The 16,915-nt window shown below is 42.9% G+C and overlaps 1 long non-coding RNA gene across 1 annotated transcript; it reads right to left on the bottom strand.

Annotated features, from left to right (window-relative positions):
* Positions 1-207: 207 nt before the first annotated feature.
* On the bottom strand, positions 208-16,224 carry LOC116574720. The gene is made up of 3 exons (XR_004279456.1): positions 16,146-16,224; positions 1,703-1,735; positions 208-245 (listed from the first exon to the last, which is right to left on the bottom strand). It is a non-coding gene; the product is annotated as an uncharacterized LOC116574720 (long non-coding RNA).
* Positions 16,225-16,915: the final 691 nt, after the last annotated feature.

The raw sequence follows: 16,915 nt of genomic DNA, 5'->3' as shown, positions 1-16,915 counted from the left end.
TATTTAAGACACCCCAAATTAGCCCTTTCTGAGTGTGACATCTATTTTCTCTTTGGACCTTGATTGATCAAAGGCCTGGGCTATGACATCCGAGTTTTTCCTCCTCCGCAGTAGTTAGCACCCAGGCTTCTGTCCTTCACTTAGCAGATGCCAGAAGAGAACTTTAGAGAATTACCTATAAATACTAACCTCCTCTCCATAGGTGGTATCCTCAGCTTTTCTAAGTCCTTTTGTCCTCTTCTTTCCTACCATGAAGTTATGGAAGCAGAAGTGGTAAATGACTGCAAAACATTTGAAAATATGTTGCCAGCATGAAATAATTATAATCCTCCTTTCATCAATTCCATTTTTTGATCACTTTTGGTCGCTTTGCCATCTTCGTATACCAATACATTAATATATATAAATCATAATCAGTGGGGGAAAATCTAAACATTTACATTCCATCTACTATGTAATGATGTGAGGGGAATGTGTGTGATTTAGTTAATTTGAAATATCATGGAAAGCAACGAACAATAGAAATGGTAAGCATCTGGAATAATGTCTCTGGGCCTGGGCAGGGATGTCTGGTGATATTGGAAACTCTTTAACGCCTTCGCACATACTATTCCTTCTGCCTGGAATACTCTCCCTTCCTCTCCCACTCTTCTGGCTAATTCCTATTTATCCCTCAGTATTCTGCCTAAATGGAACAACTTCAGATAAATCCCTGATCCCAATCTAAATTAACCCCCAACCTCCTGTTAATTTTCTGTGATAGAACCCAGTTCTTGTCCTTCTTCATACTTATCACAATATAAGTATATATTTATTTGTGTGTTCATTGTCCAATGTCCGTCTCATCCATGAGGACAGGAACCAGGTTTGTTTGGTTCCACCTTATTTGTAATTCCTGACGTAATACCTGTCAATATTAGGGGCCAGTCTATAGTTGTGAGGTAAATTAGTGCCCAAAGTTCTTAGGAAGAGCCATGCATTTGTGAACCATAACTCCATTTATGCTACTGTCATCAAAGGCAAATTATTTGCTTGCCTTACGCTCAAGAGTGTGCCGTAATTAGGACTATGGGGTATCATTCTTTAGATAAAATATACCTATGTATATTTCTGCTCTAGATTTGCATTTTATGAGTCATATTTTGCTCAAGGAAGCAAAAAGTCCAGCCAACTTTGCATAAAGAGACTTTAAAAAAAAAAGTTCTTTCTTAAAGTTATAAATGATTAGTTTTGTAATTAGATGTACTAGAGGATGCCTGTTGTTTTTGCCTGCACAACTTCTTTTCCCTCTTCCTTAGGTTAGAGAACCAGGGACCACCATGTATGGTCTCTTAGGGATTGTACACTACAGTGGGTCCCATTCATATAGATGTTAACATGAATCAGAGTTCTGAAGCTGTACAACTTTGTGGTCCTGACATAACACTTTTCTTTTGGTGAATGCTCCTCACCCACCTAGATAGTCCAACCTGTAGGTCTGCTTCCTTGACCCAGAAGCAGACATGTGATTTAAGCCAATTAGTCAAAGAACTGTCTCTAGAAACGACTATTGATTAGTGTAGAAGTAGGCTCATGACCAAGGGAGCCAACCAGTATTGTTTGGGGGATTATGTGAATGGTAGAAGAGAAAGAATCTCTAATACTAAGAAGCATGAAATCTAGGGCTGCTAGTGGTCCTTTTGCTATATTAATAAAAGCTTACCTGCAGATAAAGTCAACATAGAAGAAAGGAGAACTGAAAAAAGGAGAAAAGGAGACAGATTATTGATGATATGGATTCATCCCCAGCTCTGCCTAAATTACTCATGGGCTTTTTAGTTATGGAAGCTAATAAGTTCCCTCCCTTGCATAGGAGAGTTTGAGCTGAATCTCTGTCCCTTGCAACCCCAAGAGTCCTGGATAAAACAGATGCATAAGCGAAACTATAAATCAGAAACTCAGAACTTGTTTTCTGCTTGACAGAAACGTAAACATGCTACTTTTGACAATGATTTCATTTCTCTGCCTACAGCCCTCCAATGGCTTCTCATCTTACCCAAGGAAGAAGACAACTATCCACACATGACCAGTTGGTTCCTGCATGGTCTGACCTTATCTCCCTCCCCGCCCCCACTTTCCTTCACTTTGCTCACTGTACTTCAGGAACCCTGACCTTGGCAGTCCTTACCCTTGCCACTCATGTGCTCCCACCAGAAGATATTTGCACTTGTTTATCCCTCTGCCTGGCCTCTGCTTCTCCCAGTGTGCCTCTCGCCAACATTCTGTTCTCTTTTCATACGCAAACTTCCCTCATCACCCCATCTAAAATCTTACTTTCCCCTTTTGGTATTAGTTTCCTAGGGTAGTCATAACAAAGTGTTATAATCTAGGAGGCTTACACAACAGAAATTTATTGTCTCACAGTTCTTAAAGCCAGAAGTCTGAGGTCAAGGTGTTGACAGTTGGTTTGTTCTGGAGGCCATGAGAGAGAATCTATTCCATGTTTCACTCCTAGCTCCTGGCGGTTTGCTGGCAATCTTTGATGTTCCTTGGCTTGTAGAAGCATCACCCAGATCTTTATCTCCATATGATGTTCTCCCTTTGTGCATGTCTCTTGTGTCCCATTTCTCCTTTTTTATAAGGACACTAGTCATTGGATTACGGCCTGCTCGGAGGGCCTCATCATGACTTGATCATCTGCAGAGATCCTATTTCCAAGTGAAGTCACACATTCGCAGGTACTGGGACTTCAGTTTTGGAGGGGACACAGGTCAACCCATGATACCCTTCTTATCTTGCCTTATTTTCCTTTATGGTATATATCACTTTCTGACATATTATAAACTTACGTTTATGCCATTTAATGTCTCTCTCTCTCTCTCCAAACTAGGATGTAAATTCCATGAACATGCGGATATAATGTTACTTAAAGCAGTGCCTAAGTGTATAGAAGGTATGCAATCAAATATTTGGTAAATGAGTGAATACTGAACAGGAAAATAGATTCTGTAGCTTTAAAATAGTAAAGTCTGAAACTTCTGTTTGCATAGTCAAAAATTTGAAGAAACTGGGGTGCCCGGGTTGTGCTGTCAGTTAGGCGTCCAACTCTTTCTTGGTTTTGGCTCAGGTCATGATTCCAGGATCCAAGTTCAGTGTGGAATCTGCTTAAGACTCTCTCTCTGCCCCTCCCCCCTCACGTTCTCTCTCTCTCTAAAATAAAATAAACAAATAAATATTTTTTAAAAAAATGATTTGAAGAAACTAAGACTTCTCCTGTTTCTTTAATGTACATATTTGGAGTCTAAGACTCACTAGAGATCTATCCTAAATCTCTATCACAATCTAACAATTACCATTACTTTGAAAATAGAAGACTGGCTAGAAACACTCAGGAAGAATGGAATTTGGGAGTGGTAGGTTGAGAGAGGACATGGGAGAAGCAGTAGAAGTTGAATGAGGTCAAAAGTGGTCAAGTTGGGGCACCTGGGTGGCTCAGTGGGGTAAGCCTCTGCCTTCGGCTCAGGTCATGATCTTGGGGTCCTAGGATCAAGTCCCACATCGGGCTCCCTGCTCTACGGGGAGCCTGCTTCCTCCTTTGTCTCTCTCTGCTTGCCTCTTTGCCCACTTGTGATCTCTCTCTATCAAATAAATAAAATCTTTAAAAAAAAAAAAGTGGTTAAGTTAAGGCAAAGTTATGCCTGACTTCATGATAAAAGTATGCCAGGGGCCTTCAGTGGAGTTACACTGAGTTTGTTACACATTAAAAAGCATTTTTTTAAGTGCACCTGGGTGGCACAGTCAGTTAAGCATCTGACTCTTGATTTCGGGTCAGGTCATGATCTCAGGCTCGTGGGATTGAGCCTCACATGGGGCTCTGCATTCAGCAAGGAGTCGCTTGTCGCTCTCCCTCTGCTCCAACCCCCACTCTCTTTCTCTTGCTCTCTCTATCTCTAAAATAAATAAAATCTTCTAAAAAATAAAAAGCATTTTTAATATGAAACCAAATTTTGCCTGCTGCAGATATGAGACGTGGCCCCTGGGGCATTTATTGTGATGTATCATCTGTAGATAATTTCATCAAGTTGTCTTATTAGTATTATCTGTCTTTCATCTGATGCCCCACTAGACTGTGAGTTGAGGGGCAGGAAGCTCTGTCTTTGCTGGTCCTTAGGCAGTCAAAACACAAGTAGTGAATTAAAGGAAAATATTTGCAGCAAATACACACACAAAAGAGTTAAGAGCCCTGGGGCACCTGGGTGGCTCAGTGGGGTAAAACCTCTGCCTTCAGCTCAGGTAGTGATCTCAGGGTCCTGGGATCAAGCCCCGGATCGGGCTCTCTGCTCAGCGGGGAGCCTGCTTCCTCCTCTCTCTCTGCCTGCCTCTCTGCCTACTTGTGATCTCTATCTGTCAAATAAATAAATAAAACCTTTAAAAAAAAAAAAGAGAGTTAAGAGCCCTTACTTACATAAGGCTTCCCTAAATCAGTAAGAAGACAAATGGCCCAGTGGATCAAAGAAAGTGCAGGTGCCATATACACATTAAAAGTTGCTCAATCTTGCCAGTAGCCAGGGAAATGCAAATTAAAATAATAACAAAATTGAATTTTTGCCCATCTGCTTGGCAGAAGTTGAAAAGATTGATAACTTCCAGGCTGGTGAGGGTGTGGGTGATCAGACACTTTGAAACTTTTGGGTGTGGGACAGTATGTGGAACTGTATTGTTTAGATTTGAAATACATTGACCTTCTGACCCAAAAATCTCATGTTTAGGAATCTGTCCTATAAAAGAGCCAGGCTTCAAAATGATAAAGATCAGTAAGACACCAGAATTTCAATATAGGAAAGATCTAGGGGTGCTCATTTGGTTTTAAACAAATCAAGAATATGATATTTCTTGTACTTTCAAATTTATGGAGTAAAATTCCTGCTCCCTACAGAATTCATTATGAATTAAATAGCATAATCAGCATTTATCAAATGGCAAGTCGTGCGTGGCAAGGGATGTAGTCAGTTTCCTTGAAATGCTGTGCTGGGGATTTGGTTGTGAATATTTAGGACAGTAATTCTTCAGCTTCTGCCATTCCCTCCCTTACCCAGTCGCTCACCCAAAGGTGAACTTAGGTGAGAAGTGGGAAGTGCAGGCACGTACCGGGGGAAGGAAATCTCTCAGCCTTTTCCCCAAATGTCACTTTCTGCTCTCACCACCCCTGGTTGTTTCTGTTTGTAATGAGAAGGGGAAAGTGCGACTTGGAGCAAGAATTTGCCACAACCCCTTTGTCATATTAAGGGAGTGGCTTCATGTTTTATATTTTTAGCCAGGGAAAAGACCGGTGGTGGGCCTCTTTGAATAGAAAAGAGGAGACTCCTCTGACTAGGAAGGAAGCTATTTTTACCCTGTTAACTGCCCTGCATAACAAAGTGAGAAGCGCCAGGACTTTAGCATGAGGAAGGAGAGGAGGGTCAGGGAAATGGGTGAGATTTGAGGGGGGTTGAGAGCAAACGGGAGACTCAGCCAGCGCAGGGCACTGGAGGGCTCTAAGGCTCCCTCCGCATTTCGGCATCCCAGCTGGGAGCCGCATGGTGCATGGTTGGCCAACAACCTCCAGCTTCTACCTCCTTCAGTAGCCACTCCAGCGGGGCTTTTTTGTTTTTTAGGAGGCGGGGAGGCATCCCTCTCTTTTTAGGGTAGCCCCCAAAATTGACTGAGGCAGGCCATGGACAACGCCTAGACGTTTCTGCTTTACTGGGCAAGCTGTGCTTTAAATGTCCCTGATTCGGGCCCAGCGTTTGTCAGGTGGGCCTGGGTTGGAGGGCGCCTGCCCCCTGCCCAACCAGGCTTGCCTCCCCTTTGTTGTCACAACTTTTACCTCCCCAGAAGACTTTCGCACCCTTTCACGTCTCAGCACCCGTTCCTGGTTCCTGGGAGAGCCCACCTGGCTCAGACAAAGCCCCCAGATTTGCAACTGCAGACGTTTCCCACCAGTGGGGATCGGATCATTAAGACACCAGAAGGAACTTTTTCTCATTTTAATTTCAAGTTCAGAATTTAAAACCAAATAATTGCCAATCTGTTCTTTGCCACACAGTCACTGTTTAACCTTGACTGATGACCGATTTTGTCTGAGCAAACAATCACAAACTCCCTCTGGAATATATTCCTTTTCTTTTTTCTTTTTTCTTTTTTTCTTTTTTTTTTTTTTTTTTTTTTTTGTTGTTGTTGTTGTTGTTGTTAAAAAGAAATGAAAGAAGTTCTGGAGGGAAAAGACCTAACAAATATTGCAACAAAACTTTCTAACTTTTATGAACAATTGATTCGTAGCTTTAGAATAAGAGAAGAGCTTGAAATTCTGTTGCTTTGCATGGGAGCATTCATCCACAGAGCCCTTGAAAATTGTCATCTAGATCTCCAGTTACAGAAGCAGACAACAAACAACACAACTTTGCAACCATGTTAGTAAAAAGAGTTAACGTTCCAAATAACTATAACAAGTTTTGCATTATTCAGGATTAACTGTCATACTTGGTGGTAACATCCACCTAGAGAAAGTAGCACTTAAGTTACTCAAGGAGAACAAAAAGTTCCATCTTTAGCATCTTTTCTTCCTGTTGGATAGTTTTCCCTTTCCATTGTTTTCAGTTAACTAATTGTAGTCTTAAAAAGACAACCCAGTTTCTTTTTCAGAAAAGCAATACATAAGGCCATTTGGACTTCTGATTTTTCTATGTGCTAGGGGAATTGGTAATCATTAACTCAATACAGTATATTTTTGTGGGGAGGGGAATTCTTTTTTTGTTGTTGTTAGGAAGAAAAAGGTTACTTTAAAAATGTGTAACTTTGAAAATAACATTGATAAATAGTTATTACTTGTTTAATAAGCTTTTGAATACGTTAGGGGGGAGGTTGACATTCAAAATTATTTTTCTGGGTGTTTAATTAGGGGAATATCTTTGTCAATTCCTTTTATTCTCTAAATGCTCAGTTCTCTGCCCTCTTTTGTGATCTCTGCTGAAATTACATCTGTGCTTGGCACTTTCACCTTTGTGAAAAGGAAAAGCTCCACTTCGGACCCAGGTTGCTTGACCTTCACTTATCCACTTTCCACCCCAGCTGGCCTAGAGTAGATGAGGTTACAGGGAGATTTCTCAGCCTCTTAGGAAGACCTTGGTCCCTAGACCTTTCTCTGCTGCTGCTTTGATGAGCTCTGCTGCACCATCCACCCTTTCTCTCCTGTGACCCACTAACCCTGGAGTTCCCACAGCAAGATGGCTGATGATCTAAGTCGAGCTCTACCTGGTTTCTGTTGACACCATGGAATAGCCAATAGTCTGTATGAAAGGGTACTTTCAGCTACAAATTACACACAGATGGTTGCATATCTTTTCTGTGCTACTAAAACTGAGACAGGGTGTTTCCAGGAGGCAGTCCTTTGAGTGAAGGGTATTTGCTTATGTGTCCTTGTATGTATGTATTATATATTGGCTAAGAGTGATGGGGTGTGTGTTCATAAGCATAGAGTTCAGGATATTTCCACAACTCTAATATGTATGTGTAAATGTTAGTATAGCCCATATCATAAATGGAAAATTGTTTTCCTGCTTAAATCTTAAAATAGTGTAAATGGAAACTACCCAATGAGATTAATTACTGTTTTTAGTAACAGCCTGGGATAAATAGAGTTCCTTTGTAAGGAGCTTGTGATCTAAACAAGACTTATCAAACCAATACCTATAAAAATTGCCTAAGAAAAGCCTATTTGTTACACTTCTCCAAGCTAGGATTATTTCAGAGTTTTGAAATAGATAAGACCCAATGTTTATCATCTTTAATTCATTATGTGTTACTAAATGATAATCTAGTTTCCCGCTTATTAACTAAATATTCTTGGCATATGGTAAGGGAAAGGAAGAGGAAGAGGAGTAGGCACAGAGTTGGAAGGCTATCTGGCCGGGTCCTTGCACTTATAAAGGGCCTTGAATTTAGGCTTTTGACTTTATCTCCAAAGGAGATTACACAAAAATATGCTGATGGGATTGAAAGAAGACTACCTCATCGAAATTTAAAATTGAGATCCCTGACTAAAATAGATCACCTTTAGTGTACTATAGATTTAAAAAATTAAATCTTGAAATTATCTTCTGACAAGCACAACTGTTTTGTGTTGTGATTTTATTGTGTTACAGTCATCAGTTGTTTAAAATGTGAACATTCAAAGCACATTTTTTTTTAAATACTTATTTTTGAGAAAGAGAGAGAGAGAAAATGAGCTGGGGGGAGGGGCAAAATGAGAAGCAGACTTCCCGCTGAATAGGAAGCCCGATGCAGGACTCGATCCCAGGACCTTGAGATCATGACTTGAGCCAAAGGCAGATGCCCAAACAACTGAGCCACCCAGGCGCCCTTAACACCATAATTTTTAATCCTTTTAGCAATTTTTAAAAACTTAATATACTGGGAACCTCGGGGTGCCTGGGTGGCTCAGTGGGTTAAAGCCTCTGCCTTCAGCTCAGGTCATGATCCCAAAGTCCTGGGATTAAGCCCCGAGTTGGGCTCTCTGCTCCACAGGGAGCCTGCTTCCTCCTCTCTCTCTCTCTCTGCCTGCTTCTCTGCCTACTTGTGATCTCTCTTTCTCTGTCAAATAAATAAAATCTTTAAAATAAAAAAAAATATATATATATACACATACTGGGAACCTCAAAAATAATGGAGGTAGCCTGGATCTCTCTCAGCCTCTGAGAAGTTCAGCAATTATTAGGTGAGAATGCAAGAATTCCCATGAGGTAGCAGGAGCCTTTTCATATAAACCTAAGAAACCATAGACTAAGCGATCTAGAAAATGGGAAATTACAGGAAAGAATAAATTGTATGTTTCAAATAAAAAGTCATTGTGTGGACGCCTGAGTGGCTCAGTGGGTTAAACCTCTGCCTTCGGCTCAGGTCATGATCTCAGGGTCCTGGGATCGAGTCCCGCATCAGGCTCTCTGCTTGGCAGGGAGCCTGCTTCCTCCTCTCTCTCTGCCTACTTGTGATCTCTCTCTATCAAATAAATAAATAAAAACTTAAAAAAAAAAAAAGTCATTGTGTATTCTTTTTTTTAATCTTTATATTGGATTTTATGGACTTTGAGTATTTCAGTCTTACCATTCCAACATATTAATACATATTTAAGATATAGAATATCTGCACCTTGAAAGCAGATTTTCTCAGTATAAAGTCACTTACTGGATTTGGTAAACTTATTGAACTCGCATGTGTGTGAAGCTGTGACTATTCAACCAGAGTAAGCTGTATGCTGAACAAGAATTCTTGGACACCCGAGGCTTGGAATGCTAAAGTAAAACCTGATCCATAGAGGGTCTTTGAAAGACAGGTCTCCCAGTGATGTCTTAAAGGAGAAAGGAGGGACAACTAAAATCAAAAGAAAGTCAAATGTCATGAGTTAGAAGGGAAGGTTAATCCTGGGTAACAGGTCAACAGAGGTCATTATCTGAATTATAAATATCCTGAAAAAGAACTTCTTCCTCTTGTTTGCCCAGTTCCCACAACTGCATTGTCTGCTGGGGAAGCATTTATGGTTATTTCAGCAAATTCAGTACAGAGTCATAGAGACAACCATTTTTTAACAGACATAACAAACCATTATTTAACAGACTGAAATATGAAGGCGTCTGTCCAGTTGGAGTTAGGAAATTAGATCTTTGAAACCAACAGGCATTGGCCTGGCCAACGGCATTTAGAGAACAGGGGAGACAGAGATGCAAAGGGCACCGTAGGTGAAAGAAAGACTTGAGTCTGGATTCCATCTCTGCTATGGAGTTCACGTATTCCTGCTGGTCCAAACTCAAGTGCCTAAGGTAAAAGCACAATGAAAGGAGGAAGACTCCTATCGGCAGCCCCACTTTGAAGAGCCCAGTGTTCTAGGAGCTAAAATATAAGCTAATGACTAACCATGGCACAAGTTGTAACTTTCTAGGACTCCACAGAGGGTAGGTAGAGGAAGATTTTTAAATCCGCAGGGGTTTCCAGAAAGGAGCAGGACAGATACAACTAAGGGTCTGATTCATGGTAACCCGAAATCTCCTTCTGGAGGAACCCCATGAATGGTTCCGAATGTGCTGTGTAATCTCAGGTATTCCTCATAGCAGCTCTGTGAGTTGGAGATTTTTATTCCCATTTTACAGAGAAAGAAACTGACCTTAAAGAGAGATATCAGGTCATTTGCCCAAGGCTGGGTAGGAAAGTTGGGCTTTTGATCCATCTGACTCTAAACATGATGCTATTTCTACAGTATCTTTCTGTGTCATTCTTACTGTTACTTTAACTACTGCTTGTAAATTGACTTGATTTCCCCAGGTACACTGACTTGAACCTTAGAATCTTTAGTGATCCTTCCAATCAGTCATTCCACCACTATTTACTGAGCATCTAGTAAGAGCTAGGCATTGGGGTTAAAGAATTAATGAAATAAAATTCCCACTCCCAAAGAGCATGGAATCAGTTACTAAACTGTATAGGACTCATTTCTCATATATATCTCTCCCCATAATTCTCTTCTGAGTCTCTGGTACAGCCCTCACTGCCTGGACAGTAGTCTTGCCGGGGACCACTTTCTGGGTGACTCAGTCCGTTAAGCTCCAATTCTTGGTTTCAGCTCAGCGCATGATCTCACAGTCATCCTGGAATGGAGCCCCATCTCAGGGTCTGAGCTCAGTGCAGAGTCTGCTTCAGAGTCTTTCTTCCTTCCCCTCGCTCTTACTCTCTCCCTAAGAAATAAATAAAATCTTAAAAAGAAAGAAAAGGGGGCGCCTGGGTGGCTCCGTGGGTTAAGCCTCTGCCTTCGGCTCAGGTTATGATCTCAGGGTCCTGGGATCAAGCCCCGCATCGGGCTCTCTGCTCAGCAGGGAGCCTGCTTCCCCCCCCACCCCACCCCACCTACGTGTGATCTCTGTCAAATAAATTAATAAAATCTTTTTTAAAAAAGAAAAGAAAGTGGTCTTTCTGTGTTATTAGCCAGGTAATGAGAGATCTACTCAGAGGTTTGGGCAGGGTAAAGAATTTGTTTATTTGTTCGTTTGTTTGTTTGTTTGAGATGTGGGGGAGGGACATGGGAGCAGAGGAAGAGGGCCAAGTGGACTCTGTACTGAGCATGGAGTCTGATGTGGGGCTCAATCCCACAACCCCAAGATCATGACCTGAGCCAAAACCAAGGGTGGGATGCTTAACCAATTGAGCCACCCAAGCACCCCAGGGCAAAGAATTTTTTTAAGTCATAGGGAGACATCCAAAAAGTAGCAACAGTGAGAAACTGCAACCCTGCCTAGGGCCAAGATATTCCAGAGCTGTCTTTCTTCAGGAGCTACAGCCATGGAAGGAGGGAGCTGGGATACGTCTCTCATCTTCTGCCCTTCTGATCTCTTGGAGCCCACCCCCTGCTCCAGCTCAGAAGCCAGATGACCAAACGGAACCAGGACTGCAATCCCAGCGGTCAGCTGCCCCACGCGGAGAAGTGGGGAATGGATCAGGTAGGGGCAAATAGAGCATAGGCAGCACTCTCTCTCTCTATTCGCTCACTTCACAAATGCAACCTGAATGTGTGGTCTGCGACAGACCTAGTGCCTAGAGGAGTGAACAGACCAGATCTTCTCTTCACTGAGCTTCCAGTGTGGCAGAGGCCACTGCGAATGAGCCTGATTCAAACAGAAGGAAGAGTTGTGAAGAAAGGGAACAGAGGTCAATAAGAGAGTGTAAGGAAGGAAAGGGAACCAACTTTGAGAGCCAGGGAAGGTCTCCCACAGAAAAGGACGGGAGTTGGGAGATCAAGGAGAAGATTAGAGAGGAGAGAAAGGACCGGAGACAGCGTCAAGCAGAGGAGGGAAGGGTGAAGTGCCAGTGGCGGCAGGGAGCAAGGTTCATCCAGAAACAAAGAGAAGCACGGAGTGGGGGAAGGGGGAGCCCTAGAGGGACCAACGGCCTCAGTGAAGCTGGGAGGGGCCAGAGCCCATCATGGGAGGGTTAGTGGGCCAGGCTGGGGGTTTTGGTTGGTACTCTAACAGCAAGTGGGATTCTCAGTAACAGAGAATTTTAATTTAGGAAGGGAATGAGGATGGAGTGGCTGCAGTCAGATATCAGAACTGGTAGGAAGATCGCTCTGGCTATAGCACAGAGACTGAATTGGAGAGTGAGTAGGGACCACCTCTCGGTGACTGTGGAAGTTTAGGAGAGAGAGCATGAGAACATGACCTGTGATGGTGGCCACAGAGACAGAGGACCGTGAAGAGCAATTTAGGAGCCATAAGTGGACTTGGCTTTGGACATGGCGGCAGGAGAGAGAGAAGTGCCGGCATGACTCCTAGGTTTGTAACTTGAACAAATGATTAAGGTAGTCCCTAAGCTAGGAAAAACATGGTGGGTCACATTTGGGGCTTGTTATGGGTTGAATTGTGCCCCCTCGAAAAAGGGGTGTTAAAATCCTAACCCCCAGTACCTCAGAATGTGACCTTGTGTAGATAGTGTTTTACAGTGGTAATCACAATAAAATGAAGTCATTAGGGTAGGTCCTACTCCAAAATGACTGCTGTTCTTATCAAAAGGGGAAATTTGGACCCAGAGACGTTCATGGAGAGAAGACCATGTGAGACACAGGGAGAACACCATCTGTAGGTAAAGGCATGCCTGCGGCTACCAGAGAGGAATGGAACAGAATATTCCCCATTGTCCTCAGCAGTAATCAACCCTGCCAACATCTAGATCCCAGACTTCCAGCCTCCAGAACTATGAGACAACAAATCTCTGTTTTGTAAGCCACCCTGTTTGTGGTACTTTGTGATAAGAGCCCTAGGAAACTAACATAGGAATGAAAACCAGAAATCTAACTCTGGACCAACTGGGTTTAAGGGGCTATTTGAGAAAAAACATAACAAGGTAATTAAAAGTATGGACCCTGGAGCCATCTGCCTGGGTTTGGACACAGGCCCGCTATTTACCAACTGTGGGAGCATACTCGAGTTAATATGAATCTGTTAGACACAGCCCCCTTGTCTGTAACTAGGAGTAACACTACCTTGCTCCTGGGGTTGTGATGAGGAGAAGATGAGCTGATCGTAAAGCTGTTAAAATAGTGCCTGGCACAGGGGTGCCTGGGTGGCTCAGTGGGTTGAGCTTCTGCCTTCGGCTCGGGTCGTGATCTCAGGGTCCTGGGATCTCAGGGTCCCGCATCGGGCTCCCTGCTCAGCAGGGAGCCTGCTTCCCCCTCTCTCTCTGCCTGCTGCTCTGCCTACTTGTGATCTCTATCTGTCAAATAAAAAAAAATAATAACAAAAAATTTAAAAATTCTTAAAAAAAAAAATAGTGCCTGGCACATGGTAAGCACTACAGAAGAGTTTATTTCCACAGACAATACATAAAGCCTCCCAGTATTGAATAGATTTGGTAAAAGAATCTGGAGTTCAGGAAAGAGTTCTCCATTTTAAGATTGGGATTCACTGGCATTTACTGAAACTGTAGATAGCGCGTGTGGGATGAGAAGAGGAGAGGGCTTCTGGACAAGTCTGACACCTTAAAGTCCAACCTTTATGGCTAGGAAGGGTAGATTGAATCATCAAAGGGAATAAAAGAATGTCTAGAGAAAACCACAATGAAATACGATCTCATCCCTATTAGGATGTCTGTTAGGGACTGATTTGTGTGTCTCTCCACCCCCAGATTAATATGTTAGAGCCCTAACCCCCAACGTGACTGTTTGGAGATGTGGCCTTTGAGATCATTAAAGTTAAATGAAGTAATAAGGGTAGAGCCCTAATCCAATAGCACTGATGTCCTTATAAGAAGAGGAAGAGACTCCAGAGTGCGCTCTCTCTCTCTCTCTTTCTCTCTTTCTCTCTCTCTCTCTCCTAGCATGAACAGAAAAAAGGACATGTGAGGACAAGTGAGAAGTTGCTGTCTGCAAGGTAGGAAGAGAGGCCTAATCAGAAACCAGCCCTACTGGCATCTTGATCTTGGAATTTTGGCCTTAAGAACTGTGAGAAAATCAAGTTGTGTTGTTTCAGCTACGCATCTGTGGTATTCTGTTATGGCAGACTGAGCAAACGAATACAATGTCTGTAATTTATAGAATGGGAAATAATGTGTTGGTGACAATGTAGAGAAATTGGAATGCTCGTGCATTGCTGGTACGATAAAATGGTACAGCCACTGTGGAACACAGTATGGGGGTTCCTCAAAAAGCTAAACATATAATTACCATAGGACCCAGCAATCTCACTTCTAGTTATATATCCTAATTAATTGAAAGCAGAGACTCAAACAGATACTTATATGCCAATGTTCACTGTAGCATTATTTGTAGGAGCCAGAAGATATGTCAACGGATATAGTATATCCATACAGTGAAATGTTTTTCAGCCATAGAAAGAAATGAAGTTCTCCTACTCGCTAAAATATGGATGATTCTGGAAGACCTTATAAGTGAAATAAACCAGGCAGAAAAGGACAAATATTATATGATTCTATTTATATGAGGTATCTAGAATAGTCAAGTTCATAGAGACAGAAAGTAGATTAGAAGCTACCAGGGTCTATCAGGGGAGGGAGAGATGGGGAGTTATTTATTAATGGGTACAGAGTTTCTGTTTAGGGTGATAAGAAAGTTTTGGAAAGAGATAGTGGTGATGGTTGCACAACAAGGTTACTAATGACCCTGAATTGTCTATTTTAAAATGGATAAAACACAAATTTTATGTTATTTATATTTTACCACAAAAAATAATCATAGCTAGAGAGTTTGGAAGAAAGCAAGAGGGTGGCATCATGGAGTCAAGGAAAAGAAAGTTTACCGAAGGAGGAAGTGGTTAAGAATGTGAAGAAAGGGGCGCCTGGGTGGCTCAGTGGGTTAAGCCGCTGCTTTCGGCTCAGGTCATGGTCTCAGGGTCCTGGGATCGAGTTCCGCATCGGGCTCTCTGCTCAGCAGGGAGCCTGCTTCCTCCTCTCTCTCTGCCTGCCTCTCTGCCTACTGTGATCTCTCTCTGTCAAATAAATAAATAAAAATAAATAAATAGTAGTAATAACTGATTGCTCTTGTCTGGACATCTGAGAATGTTAAGTCTTGTCCTCTTTAAAAAAAAAAAAAAAGAATGTGAAGAAAGGTGATTATCTGGACTGATGCACTTAGCAAGAACTTGTCAGTGGGAAAGATGGTGGTCAGCGGGAGACACGATGGGGGCAGGGGGGAGTGAAAGAGGAGAAAATGTGGATGGTTGTAGCTAAGTCCTTCAGGAAGTTTAACAAAGTGAGAGAACTGAATATGTTTGATGTTGATGGGAAAGAGACGGGTTACAGAAGAACGAAGGGATCGTGTAAGCGGGGGATGCTCGAGGCAGAGCCCCGCAGTCCAATGCATGGGTGCGGTGGCGGGGCTGAGGCAGGGAGAGGGATAGCCTCCAGAGGGAGAGGCAGAGAAGGAGAGAGGAGGGCCATGGCAAGTCGAGGGGATTCCGTTCTCTTGTGAAGTGGAAGGTGAGATCCACCAGCTGGGGGATATGAGATGGGAGGGGAGAAGTTTAAAACAGTGGAAAAGATCTGAAGTCTTCATGTGGGAAAGTGGACAGTGGATGAAGGTGGGCTGTCTAGGCAGTGCTGAGGGCTGGTCGTAAGTCGGCCGTCTGGGATTTCTCTCGGCCCAGTTTGCCCTGGAGTGTGACTTTCTCCAGCACTGCTCAGCTGTGGAATCAGGTATGGAGAGAAAGATGGGCCTGCCCTGGGTTAGGCTTTTCCCAAATAGCACAAAATTGAAAGTGTAGGAGAGTTGAAGGCTGAAGAGGCAAAAGCCACGGGGAGTTTCCAGAGAGCCTAGGGCTCTGGAGATGGGGTGGCTGGAGGGGGGAGCGCTGCGAGGTGAGGGGCCAGGAAATAGAGAGCATGGCTATCTATACATCACACACACTTAGCCCGGGCACGTTTTTAAAGGGCAATTTCAATCACGTCCTCCTTTGGAGTCCACCAACTTAAGTCAAGACTGAGCTTGCATTAAAAGCTTACCCCAGCAGGGCCCAGAGACCCCACTTTAGACATATCTCCAAAACCTTCCCTATCATCTTCCGTTCCTTCTGTTCCTCTTGGAATACCTCCCCGGTGGTGAACCAGAGTGGACCAGAAGCTCCCCACTGCTTTCTCACCTCTTTGCCATTGCTTACGTACATTGCTCCTTCAAAAATGCCCTCTCCTTGACATGAATCAGTCCTTTCTCATTGCTCCTGTGGAATTTAATGCACAGCTCTATTACAGCCCTTTTCACATTTTGTTGAAACTTTTTTGTTTACATTTGTAAAGGGTATCTGTTGTGCTCGTCTGCCCGAGATCCCTTCTTCCATGGCTCTTCTCCTTTTTTTGGTAGCAGGTCCGCCCCGCAGTTAGAGAATTGCCCTTCCTTCACTCATGTGGATCTAACATGGCTCCCAAAGGTGCCATGTTAGGTCCCAAAGGTCCCAAAGACAATATACATGTTGTCTCTTCTGCTAGACTCTACGTGCTCAGCTAGACACAGACTTTGAACCATACCATCTAACAGAAAGAGTGCTCAATAATATGAAATAAATGTTGAAATCCTAACAATCATTCCCAGTCCAATTCAAATCTCATTTCCATCTATAAAAATTTTATTGAACCCCCAAAACAAGTAGGATCATTTTCAGAACCCTAATGCATTTGCCTATGACTCGCAATGGCATGTTACAGATTTTGCTTCTTATTTTGGTTGTTTGTGTTCTTGGCCATCTCTCCCTACCAGATAGTAAGTACATTGGATGCGGGCTTAAGTCTGTGTAGTAGATGCTCAATAAAAGGTAACTGTTCTTAATTGCACTCTCATGCACCAGCTGTGCAGAGGCAAAAAAAGATGGATGAGATTCAGTCTCTGCTCTGAGGCACTTGAGGCACACATACAGCA

This window comes from Mustela erminea, chromosome 16, assembly GCF_009829155.1.
Source record: "Mustela erminea isolate mMusErm1 chromosome 16, mMusErm1.Pri, whole genome shotgun sequence".
NCBI classification, from domain to species: Eukaryota; Metazoa; Chordata; class Mammalia; order Carnivora; family Mustelidae; genus Mustela; species Mustela erminea.
The sequence above is the reverse complement of the archived record's forward strand: the minus strand, read 5'-3'. Positions and strand labels throughout refer to the sequence as shown.